Source organism: Podarcis muralis, chromosome 2 (genome assembly GCF_964188315.1).
Source record: "Podarcis muralis chromosome 2, rPodMur119.hap1.1, whole genome shotgun sequence".
Lineage (NCBI taxonomy): Eukaryota > Metazoa > Chordata > Lepidosauria > Squamata > Lacertidae > Podarcis > Podarcis muralis.
In genome coordinates, this window is record NC_135656.1 from 49,176,519 (window position 1) to 49,199,986 (window position 23,468).

Genomic DNA, 23,468 nt, shown 5'->3' on the forward strand with positions numbered 1-23,468 from the left:
CAAATGTTGATGCAAAGGGACTTGATTGGTCATAGTTTAATGCTATACCTTGGAGTTTAAGTTAGTGGTGGAAATAAGATTTTGGATACTAAAAAAAAATTCAGTGGGAATCTTTCAAATAAGAATCCAATTTTTTAAAAAAGAAAACATCCCTCCTAGAGCCATGTGTGCTACGGTAAAGTGTGTGCTGCTTTCATGGTGGGGCCACTGGTGACCATCATTGTTGGTTTTTAAAACCACTGTTGTTTATTGTTTAAAGCTATGCTGAGTACTCCATATGTTCCTAGCTGTTTGCTATAACACGTGCGTTGCTCGTTGAAATCCCAGTAGTAGTGCAAATGTGGTTGCATAGATGAGCATTGGTACAATCCTGCTGCAATTTTGTTGGCCACAGAGACTTCTAAGAGGTGCTGCTGAGCTCCACAGAGGGGTTTAGGTCACAGAATGTTCACAATTCTGTTATGGTTGTCAAGTGAGGACATGGCTACATCCTTGCCTGGCTTCTGAATAGCTGCAAATAATTCTTCAGTAGCCTCTGCTAGGGGAAATATGTTTGTCTTGAATTGTTTGTATTTATGTTGCACTAGCTGTATGCATGACACTTAAATCTTGCAATATAAAATATGACATGGGGAGAAAGAGCAGGGAAGCAGTGGCAGGGGTAAATGGAGCAAAAGGGGGAAACAGAAGCCTTGAACTTGCCCATCAACAGTTAGCAGCAGTTGGTCACCAGTCACCTGGTGTCTTCCCCACTATGGTGAGATGTATTCTACTTCCATCTAAATTGTAGCAGTCATTTCTAAATTTGCACCTATACATCCAAATTGCCATATGCAAATTTCATGCAAATTGGGGTTCCTATTTTGACCTCTTTTTGGCAATGCATAACTGGCCACCCTATGAATAGCAACAGTAGGTAGAAGTGACTGGCTTCTCTATATTAAAGGAGAATTGGGGAAACTGCAACTTAATTCATCCTACACAGCCAGTTCGAAGCTGAACTTACCTTTCTAGATAAACTGCTACATTTTGGAACCAGGGTGCTAAGGAATAATAATAATTTAAAAAAAAACCTGGTGGAATGTTGTTCCCTGACAACAGCCCTCCCTCAAAAAAAAAATCTAAATTTTAAATTAAATTGTTTTAATTAGTGTTTTTATGGAGCAGTCAAGTAATTTCGTTGTCCCCGAGAGGGGGTAATGACAATAAAGATATTATTATTATTATTATTATTATTATTATTATTATTATTATTATTATTATTTATTAATCTCCAATGGCTGACCTGGGGAAGGAAAGGTTGGCATAACTGAGCTGTTTTTAGTTCTATGTGGGAAAATGAATAGCTGTTCATCCATGTTTTCTTGCTAAAAACAGCTGCAAGGAGGGGCAGAACTGAAGAGGGAAAAGAGGAAGGAGGAAATACTCTCCTGTTCTCCTCCATGCCATTCTCCAGTTACAGATAGCAGCCTAGGTAGCTGTTTCACTATTTATTTATAATATTTCTTACCCTGTCTTCACCAGAAGGTCCCAGGATGTCAAAAAGCTATTCCAAACAGAATAAAATGATATAAATTAAGTAAGAGGTGGGTCCCACAAAACTAAATACCTTAATTGTCAAAGGCCCAAGGTATATCAATACATTTTTTTAAAGAAAGCTGTCAGGAGGGAATCACCACTTGATTAATGTCATGTGCAATTTGAGCCTCTGTGTATTGGCTGATCCATAAATTAGGTGTAAGCAGCATAGCTGTTGTATTCAAGTGCAGGAGAATGTGGCGTCTAGTATGCAAAGCTAGCTCAATAAGTGTTTTAGCTTCACTTGTGGGGAATCCTCAGTTGCCTCTAAAGAACCAGTGGGCTGTGAAATGAGAATATTTCTGATCTTGGTAAAACCCAACGAGGTTATTAGCCTCTCTGCTTCTAATTGAAGTATATTAATAGCAAACTAAATTGTCATTTTAATGCTGGTAAAGGGAAATATCTATGGAAGCTGACCAAAGAGAATTCAGACTTTCTGCACATAATTGCCTGGCAAGGATAAAAATGCCTTTAGCATACTCCCTAGCGGATAGAATGCAGGGCAGAACATTAAAACGTGTATGACACTCTTTTCACAGAGGAGCAGATATAGATTCAAGGTGTTGGATCATGATTGTTTCAGTTATAAAATTTTACTGTGCATTACTGAGCAATCACCCCGTAATGAATGTTAGTTCTTTGGGAATTCAGCCTAACATTGACTGCAGTCTAATATAATATGTACTTCTCTATAATAACAGCAGTGGTGAGTTCCTGAAAGGGTCAGTTAACAAAATTGTATTAACAATGCCTACTTTAGTAGCCTCTTGAAGAGTATAACCTTTTGTTTAGGGAGCAGGACTTCCCCCAACATGCTATAAAATGCTCACTATCCCTTCCTTGGATGTAACAAACTAGGCCTCTAAATTTTTGAGGCTGGAATCCACACTGGAGGAAAGAGTGAGCCAGTGGAGGAGGAAAGCTGTTCCTTCATGTCATTTGTATTCAGACTTTAGCTGTATGCAGAAGGTATTCTCATGTGTTCCAAGAATGTGTGGCATGGCATGGAGAACAGGGTCATACATGCTAGCCTCAACCTTTCTCTTGAGACCCACCACCCAACACATGGAGATCTGTAAGCATTAGGATTTTGAAGGTGGGGCCAGCAGACATTGCAGTCTCTCTCCTCCACTCATTCTTGGACCACCTGGAGAATAACTACCTTATGGGGCTCATTTACCATTACCCAAATTGGTGATAGCTACCTAGGTTGCTTTGACATTTTTGCCAATATAAGGGGTAGGCTGGATGCTGTTTCTTTATGATGGTCAATGCAGGCATTGGATGAGATATCATAAGGTGAGGGCATTCTGCTGGTTCCAAAACTGCTTCTCTTTGCACAACCAACCGTGTGGCCAGTTTCACCTGATTTTACAAGGTTCTAAAATGTGTGGGGAGCCTCCATGAATATAGTTAGCTGTCTGCTTCAGACAGTTGCCCTCCAGCTTGTAAAGGGCAAGTGGAATGGTGACAGATGGCAGAGCTTGCGCACTCATTGCAGCTGGGTCCCCCCTTGCCTTTTTACTTTATATGGGATATGAACAGTTGAAGAAGACTATTCTTCATGCTGTTCCCTACAAAAAGTGGTTAGTGCAGACAAGCACCAGAAAGAATGTCAACAAGAGAAAAAAAGGTGATGTCTGAGAAAAGGGATTGTTTTAACTTGGTCCCAAGGGGACTCCGATTAAAACCTTCTGTGTTTCTCCAACTGAAATCTTGATTGTGTACCAACATGTTTCATTTGTTTTCAGAGTTAATAGTTGTGTCCTTATCTCTTTCACAAAAGAGAAAACAACCAGTTCCCCACAAGTAATGTGTGATCAATGGCTTTCTCTTTTATTTCAATGCCAGCATTTTATGAAATCTGGTCCAATAACCTTGCAGAAACAAATGAAGGATGCCTTTTTCTCCCACTTGAAAATCAGAACATTTTGATCCTTTATCTATCAGTGTGTCTCTCCCTGGAGTAAGAAATTAAAAGGAAATCCTTCCCCCACCACTAACATTTCTTTTGTCACCCAAGCTAATGAACATTTATGATTGTCATCCTTATATAATAAGATTGATATTGCTTTCACTGGAGCTATAAATTTGCCTTTGATACAAGACCCCATTATATAGACTTTTTATTTGCTTCATTGCACACGCCTCACATCGTTAATAGGATTATTGCAAGCCCTGCCTTTACCGCAGGGAATTTTAATCCACTACAATGATAACATTGCCAGGAATGTTAACCATGCTCTTGTTATGTTGCAAGGGATGGGTGAATCTGTCTTAATTTCTGTTTCTCTCAGTTTCTCATTTTTTTCACTTTTAAGTGCAGTTCTCCACATTTACATATCAGTGTGAGTGTGTGTAATCCTCTTGAAAATTCATCACCTTTTTAGTATGGATTTATCCTAATTTACAAATTTAAATGCTATTTTGCCTATTTTTGCAAAGCATTTTCCTGATTAAGATGCATTTCTGTATGTTATTTTCAGTTGTTGTTGTTGTTGACAGATCCCCTAACCGTGTTTTAGGCTGCAACCTAAAGTAAAGAGCCCCTTGATGGAACACAGGTTATTGTTGGCATCTATCTGTCTCGAGACTCAATGGAGTGCACTTCTGGGGGTGAAGTAAAACAACTGTGTTAGCAGCACCACAATGACCTCCCTTCGGTGCAAGCCTGGGTAGTGTTTATGCAGGTCCTGGGCTGCCTAGATGACAAGCCCCCACTCTTGGCCTTGCTGATGTGGTCCAAAGAAAAGCAGAGCAATACACTGGGCACCACCTTCGCTGCAGGAGTTGCCAGAAGAAGGCAACTGCTATCTGCTTCTGGCAGGAGTTGCCAGAAGAAGGCAACTGCTATCCAACTGTATTAGGGACTGCACTCCAGATTTGTTTAGGGCTACCTCCTTTGCCTTTTCTTCTCTCGGAGATATCCCACAAGGCAGCAGAGGTTTAGCACCAGAGTTTTCCTTCCCCTAGATGAGCTACCTGCCATCTGCCCCTCACTTTCCTCTACAGCATGTGCAGAAACTGCTTTCTTGACCGTTGGACCCACTTTTGGTCTCGTTTGCTCACTCTGCTAGAACCTGTCTTTGCATGCAGGGTTTAAGTTCCATCGGCTCCCCCACTGAGGGTTTGAGTCCCATTGGCTACCTTCACCTAGTTTAGCTAGCCAGTCACATGATGACATCTTCTAGGAGCCACAGGTGAGAGCTGAGTTTTGTGGAGGGACCAAAGATGGACAAACCACCCCAGTAATGCATGTATACTTTCCAAAGTCATAACCACTTGTTCAGCCCTTCTGATGGCCAATTATGTATGAGCAAAATAACATTCTGGCCCTGTCAACTAGTGACCAGCAATGCTCCCAGTGAGAGACTGAAGGAAGTGTGGTGAATGGAAAAGCCTTGATATGAACAAGCCTCGTCTCATGTTTGGGGCTCCCTTTTATATCCAAGAAGCCCTGCCTTCCCCAGAAGTCTTGTGTTACCACAGAGGCTCCCAGGAATCCTGCCACACCAGGCCAGAACAGGGAGATGGCCACCACCTCCTTTGGGCTTGCTGTCCCACAGAGAATCAGGAATTAGATGACACATCACAAAGGTGTCTTCCTGCATGCCTACCTCATTAGATTAGATGTGAGAAAAGTGTATACAAATTGTGGCTGGGCAATTCCCCAAGCATCATTTTGCTCCAGGTTTCTAAAGTAAGCACTTGAGATTAACTATGTGAATATTGGTCATAAAATAGAGATTAGCTTATCAAAATCCTTTCAATATTTTATGTCAGTCTCTTCACTACAGAGATTGATGCTGAAAATGGTTTTGTCTTGCAGTTGTTTTCCAAATGCCAGAATGGTAGTCCTTATGGACATTGATGTACGGTGATAGATGTTTATTAAGCGTGTAGTGGTTCAGGGCATCCTTCCTGCTGGACAGATGATAATATTACTGGAATTATTATTGGAAAGAAAGAGTTAGTTTGGATGTGAATAAATGCACTTTTCACAGCACACAAAAGTGTGTGTGTGTGTGTGTGTGTGTGTGTGTGTAATTGTTATTTTCTGTCACGTTATAAGGTTTGCAGTGTCATCTCTGCACTTTAGTCAGCAACGTGCAGAGCTGGGAATGGCATCAGGATTTGGTTATGCCACAGTATTGAAAACAAGGGCTCCAGCTGCTTGAACAGATTGTCAGATATAGTTGGCATTATGCTGACAGATCCCCTTATGCGTCACTTGTCCCAGTATTGCTGGAAACACTGTGTTTGTGTGTCAGAAATAAATGTGATGACTGTTCATTTGCAAATGCAATGATAGCCAAATGAACAGTATTTGGGTCTGATAAATATAGCCAAATCACAGGAATCCTGTAAGGCGAGGTAGTATATTCATTGTTAACTTTCTCCCAATTCAGCCTGCTTTTCATGGCAATCACCCAAGTGAGGATAGAATAATGAATTTTCCATTTATAAACTTCTTGACAATAACTGCACCAATCATTATGTACATTGGGGGCATTTGCATAGTGCATGTACCTATGACCCTCATTCCATATCATTCATGGCGATCAGAATGGACTGGGGAATTCACTGTGTTTTGGTGCCAACAACAATTGGGGCTGGGAGTGAAAATTATCCATGGGAATTGATGGCTGTAATGTATAGCCTCTTAAGTGTGTTAATGATTCATAGTGTGGACTATAGAATCATATAACTGTAGAGTTGGAATGGACCCTGAGGATCATCTACTCCAACTCCCTGGCAATGCAGGAATATGCAGCTGCCTTATACAGAAATCAAACCTGCAACCTTGGCATTATCAGCACCATGCTCCAACCAACTGAGCTATCTTCTGAAATTAGATTTTATACCCATTTGGATGAATTAATCTGTATGGTCACAAACCAATACAATTATGATACAAACATAATTTTGTTTATTGTATTTATTTATTACCTGCTCTTCATCAGTTGATTCCAGGATGGGTTACAACAATCCACACAAAAGAATACCAGGTCATAATGCAAACGAAATATAGAATAAAAAATCCAGCATATCAATTGCAGCAGCAGACTTGCATCCCATGATTGCCTGGGCAAACAGGCAGGTGTTAGTGCCAGTTGCTCTTCCAGGCCATTCCATAATTGGGAGCACCACCACAGAGAAAATCCTATCCCTTATTACCACCTAGTTAACTTCACGTGGTGGTGAAACGGCAAGAGGCTGGATGTCCATTCTGATCTAAGGACCTGGGCAGGCTGATACAGGTAGTAAATACAAATAACTTTACACAGGGAACAAAAGGAAGTTCTTACTTCACCATCTGCTAATGCGTAAAATAAATTTAATTGCCTTATCAGTGATGTAAATCATATCACCAAATAAACAGAAAGATATCAAAGCTTCAGTGCATCTGTCAGGTAGACTTCTCCAGGGTTTGCAGTAAATTTGTGGTATTTATGGTTCTTTATCACTAGCATTTTAAGAGCAGAATTATGAAAGTAAATCAGTTGTTTTTTCTAGCTGCCTAGCACCAAAAGGCCTATAGAGAATTGGGGTGGGGTGTTGTGTGTGGTACGGCAAAGAGGACAAGCTGCATTTTATCGTGCATTTCAGAAATAAGACTAAGGGGTATGTGCAATGGTCTGAATAATGTTTTATATTGTTCTCTTGGGAATGTAGCTGAAATATGTAATGTAAGCTATTGTCTGTGTTTGAAAGCAGGGAACTGGCTGCCTGCACTCCATGCACTTTCTAAGCAGGATGTCTCAGCAGTCCTGCAAAAGACATCATTATGATCCTTATAAAACTTGTTTTGGACACAGGATAATGCTGCACCTGAACTAACTGAAAACCAGACTGTGGTTTTCAAAGGTCAGGGCTGTGATCTATGTTTGTTGGATCTGGCACCATTGCTACCCACATTGGTTTTGTCTCATTAATAAAGATGTCATGTGTTTCCTGTTAAAAGTGCTCTTCAGAATACTTGATTTCAACACAAAGTTTACTCTGCAAAGTTACATCTGCCAGGAATTGTGTCAAACATCTTCTTCTTCTTTGGTGATCACTCATAGCCGAGTAAGATTGTCTTTCATAAATGTGGTCCTAACAGTGTGTCTATAAGTGACTATGGAGGCCAATTCTGGATCCGCACATCCTTCCATAGTGGAGACATAGGTTTTTGGGTGGGAGTTGATCATGGTGAACGTTTGCCAAATGTGCCTTCCTCTTAGCTCGTTTCTCCCTTTGGTCCTGAGTTTGTGCATCTTCAAAGTCCATGACGCCTGTGGTGAAGGCTGTTCTCCAATTGCAGCACTCGTAGCTCAGTGTTTCCCAGTTGTCAGTGTTTATACTACATTTTTAAAGATTTGCCTTGAGAGCGACTTTAAACCTCTTTTGTTGTCCACTGGCATTACACTTACCATTCTTAAGTTGGGAATAGAATAGTTGCTTTGGAAGATGATAATCAGGCATCTGGACAACATGACCAGTCCAACGAAGTTGATGATGAGGAATCATTGCTTTGACACCAGTGATTTTTGCTTTTTTCCAGTACACTGACATTGGTTTGCATATTTTTCCAAGTGATATGTAAAAATTTTCAGAGACACCATTGATGGAATCTTTAGAGGAGTTGGAGATGGCTTTTATAAGTGGTCCATGTTTCACAAGCGTAAAGTTGGTAGTACAATAGCTTTGCAAATAAGCATTTTGGTTTCTCTGTGAATGTCCTGATCCTCAAACACTCTATGCTTCAATTGGGAGAAAGCTGCACTAGCACAGCTCAGGTGATGCTGGATTTCAGCATCAGTGTCAGCCCTTGTGGAAAGATACTGTAACTGCCTAAGTAGGAAAAATGATCAACATTTTCCAATGTTAAGTTGGATTTGTGGCATTATGGAGGGGCTGTTTTGTGCTTGTTGGTGCAGCACTTTGGTTTTTTTGGATATTGAGCAATAGGCCAAGCTTTCCGTAAGCTACTACAAAGATATTTAGGATGGTTTGGAGGTCATCCTCTGAGTGTGCACACACTACGTTATCATCAGCATATTGAAGCTCTGTGACTGAAGTTATGGTAAACTTATTCTTTGCTTTCAGCCTACTCAAATTGAAGAGCTTTCCAACTTTTCAATACATGATTTCTACCCTGGTGGGAAGTTTCCCTTTGACAGGGTGTAGGATCATGGTGATGAAAATAATAGAGTTGGGGCGATAACACATCCCTGTTTAACGCCTGATCCCACTACGAATGGTTCACTTTGAGAGCCATTGCTATCTGCAATTGTTGCCGGATGTTCATAAAGTTTTCCGGGTAGCCAATTTTCAGAAGGACAGTTCACAGGACAGTATGTATGGTTTACAATGTTGAAGGCCTTAGGTCAATAAATGCCATATACAAGGGTTGATCTAACTATATCCGGATACCCTTCCTGAATACCAAAATGGTTTTTTACCTTCTAGGGGGACAGTGGATATTATTTTCCCACAGCTTCAAGAAAAATGCAGAGAGCAAAACCAACCCCTGTGGCAAATGTACATGCAGGGTGTCTTCCTGCTTCTGGTAGTCGCTGTTTCTAAATTCCTGAGTTCTATCTTGAGTCTGTTTAGACTCTTTATTTAATCAGTTACATATTTTTTTTGGGGGGGGTGTGAATTTAGAGTCTGTGAGTTGCAGCCAATTGTGAGTTGTAGTCTGACTCAGAGTAAATCCATTGAAGTTAACACACAAAACTAATTTAGGATGATTAATTGCAATCGTCTATTCTGATTAGAACTTAGATCTAATGTCTCATGTAGGTCCCATTTGAGAGGGTCGTGTAAAGTGATTCAAACCATTAAAAAGATCATGCGGACAAAGTTACATGATCATTGTGTACAGCAAGAATAGTAAATGCAATGTGGGGCAAAGATTGTATTTAAAAAAAACCACACAAAAAAAAGAGTGCTATAAAATGGATAATATTACAGTCCTTACTAAGGAAAATAATCAAGATTCTGCCCAGTCAAGGATTTTCTATGATTGGAAATCCAATTGTACATTTGTATCCAACTGGCCACTTTCTGGAGTATTGATTTATTTCCTCCTCTTCAAAAGGACATTCTGTTGGTCTCAGATTTTGAATGCATTGCAAAACTTACATAAGTTATCATAATAAAATATTAAAATATATGATGATGATGATTTATGTAATTGTAAAAAAGAGAAATGAAGCAAAATAGGTGCTGCCCTTCCATTCTTTTAGGGCAGCACCAATTTTGCTTCATCATCAGGTATTTTAATTACATACTTAGCATATTTTGGGGAATATGTGCATGCACGGTAACTGTGTACCTAAAAAGAAAAGGCTGGAATTATGGTTCAGAAAATGGCATTGACCTTGAGTGGAGTAGGAGCTTGATTAGATGAGATTAGAACTTTCGGACCAGTTCCATGTCTAGGAATCATACGTATTGCAAATAATCAAGTGGAAGCACTTGGACTGACATATGCAATCTCTTGAAGACATTTAGGGATGGTACATTTCCTATTCATCCTTAGACTCATTCATCTATGTTGATCACTTATTACGTCATTACGTTTTATTTTCATCTGCAGTCTTGTGGATTGTATCCATAGCTTCCCGAAAATGTATTGATTTGTAACTTAGAAATAAAAAATGAGTGTTTTTACTGTCCTTAGCATATTAGCAATAATTTAAAGTAGGTCTGGTCAAGGGGTAGAGAAATCTTCAGACAATAGTAAGCCTTTTCTGAAAGAATAGTTGTTAACTGCTACACAAGCCCAGATGTGACAAAAATCCAAAGCTCCAACTTTCTGTCTTTTAAAGAATACTTTATCTACTAAAAGCTTTCCTTTCATGAGAGCAAACAAGGACATAGGCGCTTTCCAGTGCTTCAATACAGCCAAGGATGTTTTTACTCTGCGTTTAGCCAGTCTGACAAGAATCAAAGGAATAGACTTCCCAATTTACACCTTCTAAAACATAAACTAAGGAAGATGCTAAATATTGTCATCCATCTACATGTTGGAACTGGTAAGACCCAGGTTCTGTTTGATTTGATACTGGTTTTCTCCTCACCAAATCATAGTCCTTCTGCACTAAGCACTCTGAAGCACAGAGTAGATAGCTTATGCAAGTGCTTGTGGCAAGTGCTCAAAGGACTTCTGCTGGCTCATGCAGTCTCTATGGGTCCTAGGAATCTCCTTGTATGAGGATGGTGGTACTTCATGCTAGTCACTGAATGAATGGAGGGATAATAAAACATTTATTTTCTTTTTATGAAGTTTCTGGTATCTCTCGCTCCTTTATCTTGATCCCTTTAATGCATTCTCTTGAAGTAGAAACCTGGAGGTGATTGAAAAAAATCTGGAGTTGGTTATTTGATCACTGTCTTATCTGCCTGTCCTGCCCCAAAACACTACTTGCTTACTGTAGGAGAATAGACCTAGCATGGTTTTTTCCCTTTAAGATACTGTAAATCTGGACACCCACATGTTCAGGTTTAGGAGAGCAAATCTGATGGTGGTAGTTCAAATGAAATGTGTTAACCAAAAGGTGTCTCAGACAATCCCATAAGGAAAGTTGCAGCAAGTGGATTTTTGTTAACTGAAAGTATTTATATAATTTAACATGCCCTGATGAGCCCCCAAAGGGGTCCCTGAATTCAGTTAATAAAAAACATGCCATTATAACTAATGTCATGGCAAACTATATAATACAGGCTGAGGCGGTGAATGCATTTGTCAATGCATATGTTTCCTTAAAAAAACATACTGAATATCAGAACTTTGCAAATATATTAAGTGGGAGGTCAATAAAAAGTTAAAAGAAATGTGAATTTCAGAATGAACTTGAGAAAGTGTCCCCACACCTCCTTTTTTAGATGTACCATTTTTTATAAGCACATATATCATGTCTGTGCTTTCCTTTTTGATACTGAACTGAACTGATTTTGAGCTGGGTTGCTAAAGTATTCCAAATGAAACAGACACAATTACAAATATGGTATGAGTAGCCTTTTCTCCCCCACCCCCTCCAAGAAAAAAGAAAGAAAAGAAAAGCAATAACAGCAGTAAGATGATTAATGTAGTTGGTCTGGTTCAGAAACTTGAAAGATATGGCATTAAACATTATATCAGAGAGAAAGGGAATTGACTCTGGAGTGTTAAATTACATTTCCAGGAAACTTTGCTGCAGTCCATTTTGTACAGCATAAACTCTATGTGCACACCTGCATTGCAGCAAAGAGGGGCTTTCCTTTCCTTTTTTTATTGCACTGCTTACACTCCTGTAATAAATAAAGTACAAGGGACAGAAAGCTAGAATCTGCTATAAATTTGGTATCTTTAAACTATTCGTAAATCTCATGCATCAGAGCTATAATTAAGCTAGGTGCTGCTTGGCTAGACCAAGAGGACATTCAAGTGGATATTTGGTACATAACACAAATTTAAGCAAAACAAAGTATTTTCAGTATGCTATTAAAGCAAAGAGCTTATTTTGTTGTAACATTTGCTCATCAGATGAAGAGCTGCTGTTTCATTTTCTTTAAAAAATGATCCTGAAATGTGTGTACCCCTAGGACAGTTCATATCTGAATTATTTACTGAGATATCTCAAGCTAACACAAGCATTGGCTTCTTTCAAAGCCAACCTTTCTGTCTATTTTTCTCAACATGGTCTCAGTTATGCTAGTTTGATACAGCATTGAAATGAACATGCACAAAAACCCAACATCCCTTCACAATTCTGCTTTGTGAAACTCAAAACGTAGAAATATTTGATATTCAGCACCAGCGTGTCACATCCCAACTTTCCCCCCCAGTTACCAATATTTAGCAGGATCTGATACGACTTTTTTCAGTAGAACTCAGTCAACTTTATTGAAAAGGAAGAAAATTCATACAATCGAAATGCCTGGATTTTAAACGTTGATGTCAAGTTTCAGCCCCTTAAATTAAGGTGTTAGGATCTTAGATAAAAATTCTAATATCAGAATTCAAACTGAGACAATTGAAAATTCATTAAAAAAAATTTTTTTTGTAGGACATATGTGCCAGAAGGGGAAGTAGGTGATGATAATTAGAACATGGGTGTTGGTGGGTAGCCCTGAAAGCAATGGATCAGGAAGAACAATTGCTGTTTGGGTAGCATCAGCTAATGAGGATTCAAAGAGTTACTAGTATGGTCTTCAAGCCATTTATGTTTAACTGTGGAAGAGTAGTTGCTAAAACTCACAACCTATTCCCTCCTCCCTAAACACACTTCTAAATTAATGTTCCCCTTTCAGGAAACTACTGTGTTACAACTGTTTTTAAGAACTCATCAACTATTTACCAAACAATTACAAAGAAATTAGTGATATTGGTGGGAAAGCAATAGTACTGCTATGCTGTGACTTTGCCATAGGGTTAAATGACTGCACTAAGCAGTCTGAGTGGCATCTGCAATAACCATATAAGAATTGCATTAGGACAATTTAAGCAGATGGCAGAGGGATGCGCCAGGTGTTTGATGCCTTTGTTGTCCTTTGCTATTGCTGTGAGTGAAGCTAGAGTTAGATCAGATGTGGATGTATGTTGCTTTTTCACGATAGAGATCAAGGTTTAATGGATAGCATGTTAGGCATATATTTCTGGATGAATCTCTTTTCCATTGCTGAATTTCCAGGCACTTGAGGTTTTGTGCTGATGCCTGATTGCATCTAGAACTCCAGACAAAGTCTCAAGTGTCATTAACAGCTCATACCTCCTTGTAATAATCATTTTCTCTCTTTGCTCAGCTTATAGATGACTGATTACCTTTATATTTTTGGTAATAGAAACAGCTAAGGGGCCAGAGCCCTATTAACGAAGACTTAACAAGATGGTGGAGCCCATGAACAAGATGCTGATTACATGCATCATATTTTTGCTACCCTTAAGAAATTGGACAGTTTAAATAACTGCTGTGGGTATGGTCAGCTGCATTTTTATTTTATTTTTTTGCCACAGAAAGAGTCATGAGATCACACTGTGCTCTGCTATTACTGAAATCTAGGACAAAATTCCTCAGACTTTCCAAGGCTTATCCCCTTCCTTTAGGAATGTGGGAACTGGAGCTTGGGAAGATTCCATAGTGTGGGTTTCTCCTATATTCTTCAAACAAGGAGCTATGTGGTAGTGCCCTCCGTGTCACTAAGCTTTGTATTCCAGAACCCACATGGAGCATAGGTAAATTGACTGCTATGGCAGGCCTTAAGTAACTTAATATGACTCTTTCCATTGGGCTAATCTCCTTTTCATCTGTTGGTTGTTCAAGCTAAGCTGAGGTGCTTCTTCCACATCTACCTGCTTATTACTTCCCCTTTTTTACAGAAGCATGATGATGATGATGCATGAGGATGGCACAGAATGAAACTGAAGCGCTTAAAGCTGGCAGTTCATTAAAGGTTTATATGTGCAGCTAGAGATACAGCTGTGTTCTCTGTTCCCCACAGGCACTACTGCATCCACTGTGCTCTTTTTCATTGCTTGGTGACCTTTGTCTCTATTAACTGCTGCTGCCCTCCAGATTCCCTGGGGAGTGAAAAATAGCATACCCTGTGCCGCTACCCTGGAGAGCCTGTAAGAATTTCTCTTTTTCTCAGTTCAACTCTACAAATTGTGTTGGTCCACACACTTCAGTGGAATAGACTGGGAGGGCAGTCATGCTGTGTGCCTCATATGGAGACATGCCAACTGTTGAGAATAGCATCTAGCGATGCTTCTAGAATTCAGTTTCTGCAAATTTCAGGGAACACTTACCGGATTGGCACCTTCCAACATGCAGAATGGAACTCAGTTATCTACTAGTTTTCTCATTTTCTGAATGTTCTAGTGCAGTCCTCAGCTCAAACCTATCAAAATACATTTTTAAGCATGGACGTTTTTAAAAAAGAGAAAATGTTTAGAAATACATATTTGCTAATTCCTTGCAGTGAGAAAACGCAGCTTAAAGTTTTCAATGGGACATAACATAGTTATGAGGGGAAATACATCTGAAAGTGGCATGGATATGAAATACACTGATTTTGTCCATCCCTAGCTGCACCTAACATGACTGCTTCAGTCTGTAATTCTTATGCACTCTTTTGACCTGAGGAGTAAGCAGTGAAACAATTAATCTAATTGAAAAGCATTTCCTAATTAATTCTTTAGCCACAGGGGTGCTTGAGAGGGAGACAGATTTCCCTTGTAGCTGAATTAGAACCATCTCTTTATTACTGGAACTGTTTGTACTTAACCAGGCAGTTTCAAAGGAAATGATGAATAAACTCCTGTACTTCAGAACTCTCTTTTTTTTAAAATAGAAAGCTCAAACCTTCCTCATCAGTGTTTGTTTTTGTTAGCTGACTAAGGGGAGAGAAAGAGATTTAAATAAACCTGGGAAGTAGGAAGGAAACAGCTCCAAGATGTATAAGCTTTACCATGGCTTTTACATGCAGTTTCTCAGCAGTGCAGGCTTGCAGTAAGCAAACAAGAAGCAAAGCTCAAGATCCTGCCAGGAACTTAAGTGCAATCCCACTTCTCCTCTGCACATCCCAATTTCTGCCAAAGGGTGAGTGGAGGCTGAACTGTCATTCTTCTCAGAATCCTCTGGATCTCTTTTCCCTAGCTCCTGTTTCCACCTTACCCCAAAGTTCATAGCCCTCGTTGTACTGTAGGTGAGGTTTGTTATCTTCACCACAACCCTGTAAGGTATGTTAGGCTGTGAGATTGCTATTGCCCCAGTGCTGCATAGTGAACTTCATGGCAGAGTGTGAATTTGAACTGCCCTTTGACTGCCACAGCATGCTGGATTTTGCTAACTGTAACAAAAACTACTGTATAATGGGGAAATTAGAATTCACACTACATATATCTTGTCTAGTTCTGCAAGAGTGTATGCCCCCCCCCCTTTTTATAAAAAAAATCATCTTCCTAGCTCAACATTTTGCCAGTTGTGCAAAAACTGCAGACACAATTCTTGAACAGCATGACAATATCAAGTGCACAGTGAACAAATGAGGGACTGCCTCCCTCCTACTGTTAACCATATGGAAAGACATGATAGTCCCTTTTGCACTCCCTTTTCAATGAGAAGTTCATGGCATTAATGTAAAAATTCTGCCAGTTTCAGTGCACTAGAAATTGTAGCTCCAAACTGTTACTTTTTATCCATTATTTTTCTTGGTTTTGAATACAAATGTCAATATGCAACTATCAGTTTGAAACAGGCATAGGCAAACTCGGCCCCCCAGATGTTTTGATGGGAGTTGTAGTCCCAAAACATCTGGAGGGTGAGTTTGCCTATGCCTGGTTTGAAACATATGGTCCAATGTTATATATGTGTATTAGGCATAAGCCCCACTGAGCTACTGGAAAGTAATATTGCAATCTGAAGTCTGCTTACTAGGGAGTAAACTGAACCCAGTGGAATTTACTTCTTAATAAATGTAATAGGATTGCATTTGATGTCTCAGTGAAGTATGCTTAGGATTTCAGTCTCTCTGTCCCTTCCCTCTGACAATATGAAATTAAATGGGTCATGTTCTTTGTGCAACCCTTCTTTGCCATGGTGCTAAGGTCAGAATCCCTGTGTGTGAGGGATTGGACAGTGGACTCTTAAGGAAGTGATGAAATAGAGGAGGTAAGCAAGAAGGTAGCAGCAACCCCATGTGGCCCTGCTGACATCCTAGCTGGTGTTGTGCTATCATATTGTATTCTAAGGATTCCAGCCTGGAAACCTTGGTGGAGCCATAGTCCCCACACCCCCAAACACTTGTTAAGAGTTGATGGTTGCTCAAAGGCAAGGCTCATTAGTTACAAGAGGCTTCTCCCATCAGACATTGAACAAACCACACAGAATGAGCTACAGCCCTATGTAAGAGACAACCTATGGTTGTCTACTGCCAAAGCTATATTTGATTCTGTTCATGTGACTCTCCAGGGTACAAAGCACAACCTGAACTAGATTATCTTGAACTAGATTCCATGCTAGAACCCCTGTTGGGTTGGACTTCCAGCTGGCTGTGAACTTCACCAGGAACAAAACAGACTGCACAATATTAATTCTGTGGAGTAGTGAAATTCATATGCATATGAGGGTAGGCTGACTAGGACTTAGCCATTGTTTACAATGGCACACCTGAAAGTTGAGACTGCTTTCCCCTTTGCATTTATAATTCGCATGCATATCTTCCTACACCCCCCCCTTCACATTTGAAAGTACATTAGATTGCCTCTATTGAAAAACTATGGAATACTGTCAGATGTGGGTCATTATTTACATCTACATAGCTGTGACATAAGTCCATTTCAGTCTGGGGTTAATGAGCATGTTTGTCTCAGAGAGAGATGGCATTGCTGCAACAATATCACCCGACAGCTTACATGCGCCCTGGATTTATGATGGTCACTTGATCCATTTCTTAGAGCAGTTTACATTTTGTCTTGTTCTATGTAGTCTTTGATCTTTATTGGTGTACAGAGATGCCAAATGCCATGTTAATAAACTGATTTCACAGATGTGAATGCTGACATGTTAATTTATGAAACCACAGTTGGAGACCATTGAGTTATCTTTAAACACACACCTTACGGTGAAATGTTGATTTGCAAAATTCAAGAAAAAAAGAGTGCACTTTTTCCTCCTGTTGTAATGCGCCTTTACTGTTTTCAATGGAAAAAATATCTCATTAACTGGTTTCATTCTTCTGGTGTAACCAATTGATGGCCAATGCCACCTGTATATTTACTCAGTTATGCCTTAATTTAATTATATTGAGCAGACTGCTCAATTTTTCCATTTCTTCTATGGGTGTCCAGGCCAGGGAAACTTCAGCAGGAGTTGGGAGGAAGCCAGTCACACAGTGCCCTGGACCAGCTAACCAGAGCAGGGCGATGATAAGTTAATATCATCTTGAAAATTATGTAGTAGAAGGTGAAATCAAGAATGGTCAGTGACAGGCTGCCTCAGAAGCCTAAAAAGGCCCAAAGGAAGGAATGACATATTTCAATGAGTGCTGCATGCTAACTGAATATTTATATATCCTGGACCCTGGCTACCCCTTCCAGGCCCCCACCCTCTTGCTTGATTAGGAAGATCCTTAAATGGGCAGCCCTAGGCCTTGGTGTCTGGTATCCTGCTGCTTCTCTGCTATCTTTTGCTACTTGTGCTACCTCCTCTGGTCCATCAGCTTGATGGCATGTAAGGCTGGTCGAGGTAAGGATGCTATTCTTTTGGTCCGATCTCACTCAGGAGCTGAAGTCCTAGCTTCTCATACTGGAGGGCAATCAACATGTACCGTATTTTTCACCCTATAGGACGCACCGCCCCATAGGGCGCACCTAAAAAAATTTTTTTGGGGGGGAAACAAAGGGGAAAAGATTATTCCCCCCCCCAGGCGCGGGGCTGGGACGGGGGAAGCTCGAGCTTCCCCCGACCCCAGCCCCCAGAACATGCAGCTCTCCGCAAGCTGTGGGAGCCCAGCGCCGGGCTCCCACGGCTGAAGCTAAGCCTGGGCGCATTGCGCCTTCCCGCTGTCCCCCGAGCTTGTGGGGTTGGCGGCGGGGAGAAGCAGGCTTCTCCCTGCCGCCAGCCTCCAAATGACGTTGGGAGACATCGGGATGGCGCGCTGCGCCTCCCCACTGTCCCCCCAGCTTGTGGGGCTGGCTGTGGGGCTCCCCTGAAGCCTGGAGAGCGAGACGGGTCGGTGTGCACCGACCCCTCTCGCTCTCCAGGCTTCAGCGAAAGCCTGCATTCGCCCCATAGGACACACACACATTTCCCCTTCATTTTTGGAGGGGACAAAGTGCGTCCTATAGGGCGAAAAATACGGTGTTTGTGAGAAACCGGATACTTTTCAAACCTGGGCTGCTTGAATGACCTCCCAGTTAACTGTTTTCTTTAGGATCACTTGCATTTACAGCTGGTCCCCCCTTTTCAAGATGTTTTATACCAGCAATGTTCCTTCTTCCTTCTGAAGGGAATTGGTTGATAATAATTGTGTCCCAGCACTATAATGATTTGCATCTGGTTTTGCGAGTTCATAAACATGTTGGAAAATGTACAACATCACAGGTACTATATATATGCATACTTTTTATTGCTGAATTACAGCTTTTCTATATCAATAATACTTAAATGTATTCTGAGACCAAACAGCAAGATTTTGCTGGAGAAACAGAGGTTGAAGTGCCTTACAAATGAAGTTTATTTGTGATGCAATGAAGGGGAAATTCAGTGGAGAGTAATTGCAAAAACCAAACAGCAATAAATAATTAATATCTCTTTAATTCTTTCCTGCAAGGCTTTAATTGCAAAATGCATCATTGACTGATGTGCTTGAGCTGAGGACATGCTGTGTTAGCCATTACACATTTTATCTCCATTTATTTTATTGTGTGTTAATTTTTCTAACCATGTTGGCTGGTACCTAATGATCTGGAGGGTAGGCTCAGTGCCAGTATTCAAGTCAGGCAAGTGAATGCTGAAGTGGCCAATGGATAAAGGAGCCGTTTTCAAGTGTTCAGCCTGAATATACAAGGGCATAAGGGCTGTAGGGGGCTGGGAGCATACATGCCCTTCCCACAGTCAGTCTCTCTGGCATTCCTCTCTGAAGGGAGCTAGGAACTAACATAGTGCAGTATTAAGAATATATGATTATTATTTTTTGTTACTTTAATGAGGGTTAGTTTAATGAGCAGCACCTGGACACTTGTGACCAATTTGCTACCTCTGTCCCATAGAGCTACAAAACAATGCTGTCCTGAAGAATCACTCATTTGTTTGGGTCATGATGTGGGCCAGGGTGTTAAATGCTATATGATAAATTAAAAGCCAACTGTAATAATAAAACACTCTTTCATGATTTAATCATGACTCAGGGAGCTGACTTGTCACACGTTACTCAGAGACTTGGATGGGCAAGCTGGGTGGTCTGGACCTGATTCACCCCCCCCCCCGTGTACTAGAATTGGCACTGAGCTGGGCCAGAAGGTCAAGAGAAGATTGCCAGTGGGTGTCGGGGGATCAACAGGACAATTGCTCAGGGTGATCTCAGTTCAGCTGAAACTGCAGTCAGTTCAGCTCAGGATTTCCCAGCCTCCATGGCTATGATATGGTTGTCACCAGAGATAGCTGGCCTAACACAAAGAGCAAAGCACACCCAGTAGTTTCGCTCCAAGTGATAAGAGGGGCTGTCTGAAAGTAGGAGCAGTCCACAGTACTCCTTTCTCATGGTCAGACCACCTCTTTTTAAATCCAAGGGATTCCTCAATGTTCTGGGGAATTTCCTAGCAGAACCTTTCCAAGTGGTCCAGAGATAACCACACCTGCTGTGGTAGATGGACCTCTAGTGCCCATTGAGCTCCTCTATTACCATTTTGCTTTGCTCTATGACCAAACTTTACTTTGAGAACAAAGTTACTCACATCTGGGAGGACCTTGCTGCCAGTCATTAGCCTCTGTTTAGGGGTCCAATGCCCCACATTTAACCTTGTGTTGTGAGCTCAGTTTTAGCTGATGCAGCCTAATGAATTGGACAGGGTGCTTGCAGAGATGCATCGAGCCATGTGCTCTCTTGTTCCTCATTAGGCATGACAGCTATGTGAAATGCTACTGATACCACTGAGAAGCAACAGTGGAAAGGACATTGTCTTCAAGCCCTACTTATAGATTTCCTGGAAGCTTCTGGTTGGCCACTGCAGAAAACAGGGTACAGTGGTACCTCTGGTTATGAACTTAATTCATTCCAGAGGTCTGTTCTTAACCTGAAACTGTTCTTAACCTGAGGTACCACTTTAGCTAATGGGGCCTCCTGCTGCAGCTGCGCTGCCGCCGCTCGATTTCTGTTCTCATCCTGAGGTAAAGTTCTTAACCCGAGGTACTACTTCTGGGTTAGCAAGGTCTGTAACCTGAAGCATTTGTAACCCGAAGCATTTGTAACCCGAGATACCACTGTATTGGACTTCATGAAGATGAATTAAATGTAGTGCTAAGTTGAAGTCCCTTAGCTACTTGTGCTAGCAGAATGGCTTGTACAGGAAGCTAGCATGGTTCTCTTGGTTGGTTGTGCAACAGATTGCTGTAACCCAGATACTTCCTGTTGCAAAGCCAGCTTCTGCTGCATAACAGTTGTGCTAGATTTCATATTACTCAACCATTATTATTGCCCTAGTGCAACAGCCTTTGTGCTGCTGGTTAGAGGATGGTGAATCAAGGCAATGGACTCCAAACTGCTGCCCTCTGATGTTTTGGACTACAGCTCCTATCATCCTTTTCCATTGGCCAAGCTGGCTGGGGCTGATGGCAGTTGTAGTCCAGAAATCTGGAGAGCCCCATGTTGGGGAAAGCTGGCAAACAGTATCAAAATCAAGTGCCATTTTGAGAGCACAACATAGAGCAGACGGAGTCTTTATAATTGTAGCACATATTTACTTGAGACATCATGATATTAGTGTCCTGTCTCTAGATCAATATTCTTGCAAAGATTTTACTAAGGCATAAGTTCTCTGTGAATACATTGAACTAGGTTTTGGAGACAAAAATCTTAAGAACAATCAATAGACAATTAAAGAGTATTTTATATCCAACTTTGGATTTGTATTGCTGTAGGGCCAAGAGTAACATTGTGTTCTTTTAACCAAAAACAGCAAACCACAGCCCAATGCAAAAAGGATTTCTCTATTGATTTTGGAATGTGATGTGCTGAATCAAATGCTATCATTCTAAGGAGATGTACTGTATTAGCTCATCTGCTGGAATATCCTAATATGCTATTGGTCTCTTTGTTGACTACAGAAACCAGTTAGTTGTCTAATAGTGTAAAGTCACTCCATTAATTTGCCTAGTGGTTTATATTTGAGGTATGCACTGAATTCAAGATTTGGCTTGGATCTCAATTTGGGACTTTAAAAAACAGGTTTGCTTTGATCTAAAGTGCTCCAGAGTCTTCCAATTTGGCTAAGGGTCTGAGGCCAAATCAACTTCAGAGAAACAAAGTGCCTTGCTTCCCTGCTTCACTATTATGTTGTTGTTTTTTAAAACTCGTATAACTTTCTCTTTCTCTTTTTAAACAGAAATGGATGAAATTTACAGGTGGACTTGACCCTCCATAGTGGATAAAACCCACTAAATTACAGGCAAATAGGTCTAGGACAGGGGTAGGCAACCTAAGGCCCGTGAGCTGGATGTGGCTCAATCACCTTCTCAATCCAGCCCGCGGATGGTCCGGGAATCGGTGCGCTTTTACATGAGTAGAATGTGTCCTTTTATTTAAAATGCATCTCTGGATTATTTGTGGGGCCTGCCTGGTGTTTTTACATGAGTAGAACGTGTGCTTTTATTTAAAATGCATCTCTGGGTTATTTGTGGGGCATAGGAATTCGTTAATTTTTTTCCTTCAAAATACATGGTTTGAAGGATGGTGGACAGCTGAAAAAGGTTGCTGATCCCTGGTCTAGGAGTTTTAAGACTAGAAACCTTTAATTAATATTTATTTATTTATTTATTTATTTATTAAACAGTTATTTATTTATTTTACAGAATTAGATGGAATTTTCAGACTTGCGTGCCCCCTTTGAAGGAATGAATCCTGCCAAATTTCAGGATAACTGCCATAGTTCCCTGCAGTGGCATAACTTAGATTTTGAGGATGGAAGTAGGGTGGTGTGATTGTTGTAAGTTTCCGCCTCCCAGTCCTGTACTTTCCCACCCTATGTCCTCCATTGTTGCTTGCCCTGAGCTGATAATTCTATTTCTTGGGGGGACAGGGACCTGTGCCTTTCTGGCCAGTACTACCTGACTTCTGAGATCTTAGCAACTCTTCTGCAATCTTCACTTTTAGCAAACTAATATCCCCTACAGCTTCAGTCAGAGGACTGGAAAGTGGCAAACTTCTGCCTTCTACTACTTCTTCAATAAAAAGAGCCCTCTTTGAACTAGTAGTCACAACGGAGCCCTTCTTCGTCCTTCTTCACACCCTGGCATTTCCCTTATTGAGTAAGCTCAGAAGCATTGGTTTTGCTTTTAGCAGACACTTGTTTGAGCCAATTGTTGAGGTCTGAATTGCTGGTGTGCTGCAAAATGCTTTGGGACTCCCTGCTTCACTTTGGGATGCCTCTGACAGGCCCAGAATCCCTCTGAATCACCCCACTTTAGTTCAAAATTTGGGATTCATTTGAATCTGCTGCATCCCTGGTTTGTACTATGAAAACAATCAGTCAGCTTGGGTTTAGCACTAGTGCAGTGACATCCCATTCTTCGTTTGGTATATAAAATGGGGGGACAATTTCTGCCAAAGGGGTAGAACCCTCACTGTTACGACATCTTCGTGGAAATTGTTTTCCAGTGGATCTCTGTATTTAGGAAGCAAGGCAAGCTCTTTCAGCAGATTTTTGAAGTAAGAACTGGTGTCCTTTTAATAATTTGCTGCTCAATGCTTTTGCATTGTTTTATGATGATTTATAGTATCTTATTGAGCACCGCCTTGTGCAAGTTCTCTAGAAAACTTTGCTATACTTCTTAAATAAAATCAGCACAGTCTACAATGATGTGGACAGTGGTTCCCCAACTATTATGTCATACAATTTTCACATAGCTCACCCTTCACATAGCTCATCCTAGACAGTTCTGGTAACAGAGCATAGAATGAGTTTATATTATCCCAGCTTACTTTGTAACTATAAGCTGACTACATTGCTGGACTGTTGACATTAGCATGTGCTTTTTGAAGAATTTAAACCAATTAAAATACCAATACAAAAGAAACATAGCATGAACTAACAACAAAATGAAGCTAGCAATGTGTACAATGCAAATTGACCTCAAGAAATTGCACCTCTAAAAACCTGGCAGAAGAGGTAAGTCTTGACACTTGGTGGATTTATT

At 40.7% G+C, this 23,468-nt stretch overlaps 1 protein-coding gene across 1 annotated transcript in view; it reads left to right on the forward strand.

Moving 5' to 3' along the window:
- The window catches only part of KCNIP1 (potassium voltage-gated channel interacting protein 1), a 477,263-nt gene that overhangs the window by 49,024 nt on the left and 404,771 nt on the right, over nt 1-23,468 (forward strand). The window lies entirely within an intron of this gene.